The sequence below is a fragment of the Euphorbia lathyris genome, chromosome 5, assembly GCF_963576675.1.
Source record: "Euphorbia lathyris chromosome 5, ddEupLath1.1, whole genome shotgun sequence".
Classification (NCBI taxonomy): Eukaryota; Viridiplantae; Streptophyta; class Magnoliopsida; order Malpighiales; family Euphorbiaceae; genus Euphorbia; species Euphorbia lathyris.
This window is the reverse complement of record NC_088914.1, coordinates 17478522-17488257: the sequence shown is the minus strand read 5'-3', so window position 1 is coordinate 17488257 and position 9736 is coordinate 17478522. Positions and strand designations below refer to the sequence as shown.

The window sequence follows — 9736 nt, the reverse complement described above, 5'->3', positions numbered from 1 at the left end:
CTTTTGTTATATCCAGCCTCAAATTCCCACCCCTAGCTCCGTGAAAGGACGAAAATTCCCTTTCAGGGGTTGGGAATAAAAAAATGCTATTTCTTTTGCCTTCCGGACACGCGGGCGTGTGGCTATCACGCCTCACCGTGTGGTCGGACGTGATAGCCACACGCCTCACCGTGTGGTCGGGCGTGACAGCCACATGCCCGACCACAAGGTGAGGTGTGTGGCTATCACGTCCGACCACACGGTGAGGCGTGATAGCCACACGCCTAACCACACACCCGCGTGTCGGAAAGGTAAAAAAGAAATAGGGCTGTTATTCAATTAAACCCGTAAATACCTGTAAACACTACACAATTTTAATTAAAACTTGTAAATACTATACAATTTTGATAATTGCTCATACACCACACGGGCGTATGGGCATCACGCCGTCACCATTGTGAGGGAGTGAGGATGTCACGCCGCACCACATGTGACGGCGTATGAATATCACGCCGTCGCCTGTGGTGAGGCGTGAGGCTATCACGCCGTCACCTGTGGTTCGTCGTGATGTTCATACGCCGCACCAGAGGTGACAGCGTGATCTCCACACGCCCCATGTCCCGATTCTGATTCGAATAACAGCAAAATCCGACGCAAAAAAAACGTCCAAAAGACATCAAAATCAAACAGAAATACATATCATAGGTCCCTTTCCTTTGCCGCCCCTCCGCCGATCCATGTTTTTGTTGATAAATTAGTCCGGATTAGACTAAAGAGAGTTTCAGTTGTTTGAGAGAATTTGAAAATTCTGAAAATTGTCGAAAGGGTAATTCGGTCTTTTCACGGGGCTAGGGGTCAGAATTCAAGGCTGGGTATAGTAATTCACTTTTGAAATTATCTACATTTAACTCAAACATTTATTTAAATTATGTCAGTAAAAGGATACTGCCTTTTCAATCTGGCAGTCATCCATTTGGACAATTTTGTCATTTGCATAAAAAAAAATTTCAAAACTAGGAAAAATAAATTTTGAGAGAAAATTTCAAAATTTGGCCTAAACGGATGCATCATCCGTTCCCGCCATGGATTGGGCGGATGCCACATCCGTTTAGGCCAAATTTTGAAATGTGCAAAATCGTAAAAATTTTAGTGACAAAAAATACTAAATCGTACAATTGTTTGTGACGAAAAATGCAAAATCGTCATAAAAATATGTATTATTTTCACGAGTTCTTTGCTAAAATAAATTAAAATTTAAAAATGTAAATTTTAATGTTTCCGACTCGTAATCATCCATTTTCGGAGTTTGGGTTGTCACACATCAATTATTTTCATAATTTAAATTACTGGCTTTTGGGTTTATGATTTTGGAGAGAGAATTTTCAGTTTTTGATCAAAATTATGAGAAGGGCAAAAAAGTCCAAATGGGGACGTTGATAAGTAATTTGGGGACGATATTTAGCAGCTCACTAAATTTATCATATTCATCAGTGAAGATAACATCGTTTACATTCTCATTGTTATAAATTAAAACAGTCATGAGCTTAAGCTTCAACTCCAAACTCAGACAAGGATCAAGGATATGCAGTTTCAATTCCCATAGTAATCAAGATAAGTTTCAACATTACATCATTATATTATGGGAAATTGCATATTATATGACAACAAAGTGTTTCAAAAATACAACAAACAACATATTAGCACATATGCTATTTGAATACAATTGGCTGGAAGTAGGAGATGTGGCTCAATTATTGGAGATCTTATTATTTTATAGGAGGCACCTGGTTCTCCAACTCATTTTGATGTTTTTCAACACAAAAATTGACATTTATTTATGTTGAAGGTTCTCAAAATGAGTTTGGAGAACCGGGTGCCTACTATAAAATCCCCAATTATTGAAGGAAATGTTCATGAATTGCAGGATACTTAATTTCAGAGCTTAGAGCTTAGCAGCAAGCAGAGCATTCTGTATAGGTTTTGTTGTGATCACATTGCCCTTTCCATATCACTTGCACTTGGAGGAACATCCACTGCTGGGGAGCAGTTAAAGAATCCATGTGGCTACATCACAATCACCAACCATAAATTAAAGATCACACACTTTAACTATCAGATTTTCACCTATCACCCGGATTAAATGCAACTACGATCACTCAACACATTGTTTTACTATGATTACTAAATATAGATTTTCACCTAGCAGTTTAAGAATTTTTTTTTTTTTTTTTTTTTTTTTTTGTCTCATTGAAGTCATTGTCATAAATTTCAAACCAAATCTATGCCCAAGAGATAATGTGGCATTACTTCGACAATGAGAAATTCTACTATGGTCCCGGTCCATTAGACCTTGCCAATAGAAATGTGACAATTGTGCACTTTCTTTCCTTACACAAATCATCTCCCAATGAGGTAGCATGATTCTCTTTTTTCATTGGTTGGGTCCATTGCACCCGGTCCACCATAGAAGTTCTCCTTTGACTATAGACTTGAGCCATGTCAAATCTGAACTATGCCATATCAGCAACAAATCCCCCTATCGTGGTCTATAAAAAACAACAAAACTGAAGTTTTTGGGTGTTTTTGTTGCTGAAGTGTTACCAGTGGAGTTGAGATATCTCTTAGACTTTGACAGGGCTTGAGTTCATAGTCAAATCATACCATGTTAATTTTCAGGCACAAACTTGATTGTAAATTCAGAGTGATTATTGGCTTGAAGAGTAACATACCATTAGCATAAATCCAATGCGTTCTACTGGCATGACAGGCCAGTCTTCCAGGCGGGGAATGTGTGTCACTCCAAATACATACCTGTAATAATTTGACACAATTATCATTTTTGTTGCATTTCTATCATATATAATCATGTTGAATATATATATCACATAACACGATTACGACATAACCCATTTTGACACCCAGATTAATATTCTATTAAAAGAAGAAATATGGAGGAAGAAGGAAACAAGTGGGGGGTGAACTTGCCATAGAACAACATTTGTTTCTTCAATTGGTCGATTTTGCTTAACCCATGTACCCAGTCCCTCTCCATTAAGTGGATTTTGATTGGGAAATTCTCCACCAGGATACATTTCATCACGTGCATAAGGTGTTACCCAAAGATTATGTTTCAAGAAAGCAGCTCTCCTCAGGAATTTTGCGTCTGAACCAGCCAATGGTAAGCAATTTGAACCAGGTACTAACTTGAATCCAGTGAGCTGCCCAGTCCGGTTCACGGTTCTCGTGTTTCTGATCTGTGAAATTGGAAACAAAGGTTGATAAAAAAAAAAAGTGATCTTTTATTACCCACAAAAAGAGAAATTGTCATGAAGCCAATTGAGCTAAAAGCTCAAGCTAATAGTTAATGGTCCACTTCATATTAATATATGACACACCCCCACACGCAAATGCCCACTGGGATTGAAACGTGCACAACACAGGCCCATATTACCATGGCCTGCAATTTAATCAACAAATGGGTCTGCCAAGAATCGAACCCTAGACCACTTGGTCAACCTTGCTCTAATACCATGTTATGGAACCAATTTAACTAAAAGCTCAAACTCAGAGTTCAAGTCCACTTCATATTAATATCTGACACACACCCACACACGAATGCCCACTGGGCTTTAAGCGTGCACAATACAGGCCCATATTACCATGTCCTGCAATTTAATCAACAAATGGGATTGCCAGGAATCGAACCCTTGACCAAGTGGTCAAAGAGGCTCTGATACCATGTCATGGAACCAATTGAACTAAAAGCTCAAGCTGATAGTTACAGTCATGAAATCATTTGAACTAAAAGCTTAGAGCTTTTAGTTCAATTGGTTTTAGGGCATGGTATAGAGCCAGTTTGACCAAGTGGTTTAGGGTTCGATCTTTGGCAGTCCCATTTGTTGATTTAATTGCAGGACATGGTAACATGAGCCTGTGTTGTGCATGCTTCAAGTCCAGTGGGAATTCGCGTGTGGGAGTGTGTTAGATATTAATATGAAGCGGACCTTTAATTATAAGCTTGAGCTTTTAGTTCAATTGGCCATGACAGTAATAATACCATAAAACAAGCTATTAAGGCAACCTGACACAAAACAAGGGATAAGGTACCAATTTGTTGATATCTTTTTTTGGGGAAAATACAAATTTACCCTAATGTTTCCATCCAGGATCAATTTTTTACCCTTATATAAAAAAAATTGTTGATGTCGCAACGGTAAACGTTGTTGTCGTGTGATCAAGAGGTCACGGGTTCGAGTCTTAGGAGCGGCCTCTTGCCCCAGTACACCCTTGTGGTGGGACCCCTCCCTGGACCCTCGCTCAGCGGGGACGCGTAGTGCGACCGGGCCGCCCTTGTTTTTTATATAAAAAAATTGTTGATATGGTTTGACTGTTATTTGACTGGCCTTACAAACACCAATTATGTCTAAAACATTTGTTGTGTTACTACAGACTTGTAGCCATTCCCAGCAAAACATCAAAATCATAGCTCATTGCCACAACCTAAGTTACGCATAAGAATCTTGCAGAATAGACAAACAACAATAATAAGTTGTGCAATAAAGGTAAAAGTAACATACAATCCAATGGCGAACACTTAATGGATTACAATTGCGCATTGCCTGCGATTCTGATTTCAACAGTTCCTCTTCGGCATAGAATGCATTATTATGGACATTATCCTTTCCAGGTTCATCAACTTTAACATTCACCTCAACAACCTATAAGAAAGGAAAGTATGTTTCTTACAAAAGAAGAATAGAGTTTTATAGTTTAATACTCAGGAAAGATATGAAAGGATAAGTTTCCAGGAAATTAACCTGATTGAATGTTTCGCCAGGTTTACAGTCGACTGCCATATCCATACGTGCCACAAAAAAATGTTGATGAACAGGTGCATACAATCCAGGAGCAATTGTTGTACCATATTTTCTTACTTCTCCAGGTTGCAATGCTCCTAAGCTTAGAATTCCAGTCAGTTTAATCTCTGCTTCAATTTTTCTATCCTAATAAATTAAGGAAAAAAAAAACATTATTCTATTTAGAAAGCAATGCCCTTTTCAACTTTGCTTCAAATGCTGAAGATGAAAGCACAACCTAACAAGGAGCGATGAAAGCACAACCTAACAAGGAGCTATGAAAACGGTAGAAAGATTCCTGATAGAGAGCCAAATAATGGGAATAAAAAGATAAAACGGGTATTGAGGGACACATGGTTTGGGGCCTAGTGATAGGTCATTACAAGAGAGTAAGGTTATTAAATAATTTCAAACATGACAACACAAGTTACAGAGACGACCTGTTTGACCGATTATCATTTTTGTGTCAATTATACCATATATAATCATATGGAATATACAGATAACATAACACGATTATGACACAATAACCCGTTTTGACATCCCCTAGAGCTTTAGTTGGTATATGTAGCTGTAGGAAAATAAGGAAAGGGATGAGAAATTATGTTTGTTAGGCTCATTTGAGTTGCTCATTGAGTAGAGAGGGAATAGATTTTCCTGTTGGGGTTGAGTTGACGCTCAGTCCATTTTATCCTTGATCCTTGTAGTTGAGAAATCCATCAATAAACTTTAGTATTTCTTTGATTTCTTGTGCGTGTTTCTGTTATTCTATTTCAATCAAAATCTTGCTGCCAGATTCAAAAGGCTAAGCATAAATTTAAGAGATATTACTTAGTCAAGAAATAAGTACTGGATAATTATGCCAATTTCATAATCCCTACCAGAAAATTTAAAGGAACTGAACTCCGATGAAGACTTGCCTGATAAAAATGCCAGAAAAATCCGTACTCATAATTAGCCACAGTGCATATAGAAGATACTGATAGCCTTCTAGAACGTCGGACTTCTGCTAATCCCGTTCTCCAATCCTGATGCTTCCATAAGATTCCATGATCCTCTTCATGTAAACAAACACAATTCTCAATTGTTTCAACTCCTCCAGATAAATTTGTAAAGTGTGCATCAAAGTACTTGATGAATCCCAAACAATCACAATTCTGTAACACAACGGTTACGTCAATGCTTAATTTTTGAAGTAAATTAGACAAGAAGCTAGAACTGGTACTATATGAAAGAGATAGAAGATAAAGGCTCCTACCTTCTTCAGAGAGTGTGCATTTCTCCCCAATCCATCTTCCCCTGCATCAAATGCATTTTTCCTATAATGTGGATCATTTGGATCCCCATATGGTACCACCATCTCAACAAAACTTAACCTGTGGGCCACAGGTCTCTGACCTCGATTACCATCAACATATGCAACAGAATAGATAACTAAACCCTCCCTGGGGGTGAAACCGATACGAAAATTCCACTGTCAAACAAATCAAATCAACAATGAATATGACGTAAGCAAAGACACTAGTTAGCAATGCAGTTCCACAAATAAGCAAGAACCTTTTGCCACTGAATAAAGTGTCCATTAACACGAAAGCTTGGACCTTCAGGTTGAATGATGTCGAGAGGCTTCACATCACTTCTATCGACACCTCCTCGAGTTTCACCAGCAGTATAATTTCTTAAGGGCTCAACTGGTGGTAGAGGAACAAATTTCCGATCTTCAAATTCAATCACAACCATATTTTGCATATCAATAAGTACATGTATTCCTTCAGCTGGACGGGCATATCCATTTTCAATAGGACAGTTACTCTCAGTTCTGCAGAAGATTAGTGGTTTAGCAAGCCTGCGGCTAGGAGCATCAGCTTCACTGTGATACCCTACACACCTAAGAAAAAATGAAAATGTTATAAAGAGTAGGAATGAATACATGAGGAACCCATATTTTGCACAAGCAAATCCGAGTAAACCAACCAGGGGTCAACCATCACAAGATCCATGTCCTCGATACCCCGCTTTTTCATTGCCTCACGAAACGGAGGGAATTCTTTCACTAAAGCTTCACATTGAGCCCATTCCACAGCATCCTGTAATTTTAAAGCCAAATAAGAAGTTTGGGTATTCTTTTTCTTTACATTTATTATAATCTGGCAGTAAAATTGACCAATAAAACAACTTGATGGGAATTTTAGCAGTCTCTGGACCAAGAGTTTGTAACATACCATGGGCGGCTGAACATTCGGGACAACATTGGATGAAATGACTTTGCCACTGTGGTGGCCACCTCGCGTTGCAGCATGAACTTCTGATAGTTGAACAATCCATATGCTAGTCTCATTTGACTTTTTGCTATAAACAACAAGTCTTGCTTTCCTTGGAGGAAGTTTTGTGGGAATTACAGGCCCACCTTTACGTTTGGGAAGTAATGAAGGCTGAAAGGGAGGGAAGAAATATGCATCTGCCAATGCGACAACATGCTTCTCTGGCTCTAGTAAAACCCCTTCAACGAATCGCATGCTATCTCTCACCTAAAAATAGTGTACCCATTTGTTTCTTCCTTCCACAAATGTCTTAAGAATAGAACACTATAAGGTATCCTTAAACTACAATACAACCCATTCGATCCTCGTAGTCAAATAATTTCTGGTACATTGGGAAATAGAAAAAACGGGCTACCAAGAGTGAGACCCATCACTCATGCACTCTGAAGCAATTACGAATATGTAAATAAGTCAAACAGCTTGCAAGTTGCTTTTACTTGACTTATAAAATATTCAAATTTGACTATATTTTTAATTAAGTCAAGCTTGAGCTCAAATAGCTCTCAATGAACAATTCAAGTGCAGTTCAAGTATGATAATTTGAAATCAAAGGCTTACCTAGCTAATAAAAAAAATCTTTTATGAAAATATTAGATATTTTATATAATCACAATATTTGAAATTTGGGCAGACAAAGTAAAACTCAATTAAGCTCCAGTTGATTTGGCAACCTCAAGCTTTCTAATCAACTTAAACTTGAGAAACAGACTATGACTGATTTAATCCTTCTCTCAACAAGTAATTAGCCTGATATGACTTGAATTGAAAGCTATCATTGCCATAAAAACTTCCTATAGAACAAAAACAGAGGTGGTGGCAGTTCTTTCTTTTCAGTTGATCTAAAAAATACTAAATAATCTCAAGTTCTTTGAATTATTATTTTTTTATTATTTTTTTTATATTTTCTTAATAAGGAGAGAGTTAGTGTGAATTAGAGAAGCCTTAGGGTGGAAAGTGCAAGTTACCAAACTATAATCTAAATCCACAATTCAAATTAAACAGTTACCTCAGGAGTTGCTCCAGCTGCCCTCACTGTTGCCACTGCCACAGAAATCTCAGCAGCAGTTAAAGGTTCCAAAGGGTGGCTGGTTTGTGCCCTTGCCATCATTGGGATTCCTAACCAAGAAAAGAAACAAACTCAATCCGTAGTTTTAAATCTGACTAATCTTATTGTTCATCAAATATAATAAATTAAATAATCCGGAAAGGAAGTGATCGGGCTACATTAGTAAAGCGTGTTTTTAATACATATAGACATGTTTTAAAGTCGTTTAGCCAAGGAATGGGATTCGGGTCAAAGCAGATGATATCTATATGTTTCTCCACATACGATGTCTTGGTTCGGGAATGAACCAGGCCGAAACTGGTGGACTTATAACGATCCGATTCAAGGGTGGTGTCGGTGTGGAAGGCCTGAACAAGGAATGGGGATGACGATGGATAGAAATGAACTCAATCCACATCAGATATACATGTAGACGCATAGCCATGAGGCCCAAGGAATGGGACTTGAGCCAAAACTAACAATATATATACTTGAACCAGGCTCAATGGTGGCCAAAGAAAGTAAGCAGGTCAATTATCAATGAGGCATGTTCTTTTAGACAAATAGAAGTAATAACAAAATGGCATGAAAATGAATTTCTAATGGCTCCAATATCTAGCATAGGAATAAAGTGTTGGATAACTATATTGAATGAGAAAGCTGAACCTGCTACTCTAAACCTAAATTCAGAGCAAATCAAGAAATCATACTGTTTAAAAAGAATTACATTCAGCAATGGAAATTTGATTCGGTTACCTTTAGAAGAAGGAGGATCAGTGAGTGACTCAACAGGGCGAATCAAAGACGCCATAGCAGCTCTCTCGCGAACCGGAGCCACTGCTTCGGAACCAGCGCTACAATCCTGCAAAACCTCAGTTGCAGCGGCGGCCTTTCTAGCATTGGCAGAGGAAGAGGTGCAACAAGAAGGCGTCGCTTTTTCCTGAGTAGTGGCCATTGTAAAGGGTTAGCAACTTCACCGTAACCACCGTAGTAATTGACACTGTAATACTTCACTGACATACAGCAAAATTCTATCATCTATTTCTAGTTCAACTGATCTTTTCAACTTTTTTTCTCTTGAATCACCTAACCTAAACTGTAGAATGCAGAGTGGAGGACAGATGTGGGGGACCACTTTGGCAGAAATTGCACAGATAATGGCAAAAGAAGAAGAGGGTTTGGGACCAGTGGCGGAGGCAGCCTAGACCCTGGGGCCGGCGCCACCCCTGAGTAGGGTGGTGCCAGGATTGTCTCCGCCCCCCTAAAATTTTGGACTGGGCTAAGAGCAACAGAGTAGGAAGAAGAAGAGGAGCAGAGGTCCATAAGTGTTGGTTTGCAAGAGTAGGAAGAAGAAGAAGAGGAGCAGAATAGCAAGAAGAAGATGATAACTGCTTCATTTGTTGATACTTTCTTTGTTGATACTTTCTTTTCTTTTCTTTAGCATGTCGAACAGCCTCTGGCTGTTAAACTTAAATTAAGTTACTCTAAAATAATATAAAAGGGTTAGTACAGTAAAAACAGATATACCCTTATTT

The 9736-nt window shown here is 38.5% G+C and overlaps 1 pseudogene; it reads right to left on the bottom strand.

The window, feature by feature from the left end:
• Nucleotides 1–1443: 1443 nt before the first annotated feature.
• On the bottom strand, nucleotides 1444–9171 carry LOC136229212 (amine oxidase [copper-containing] zeta, peroxisomal-like; annotated as a pseudogene).
• Between the last annotated feature and the right edge of the window lie 565 nt (nucleotides 9172–9736).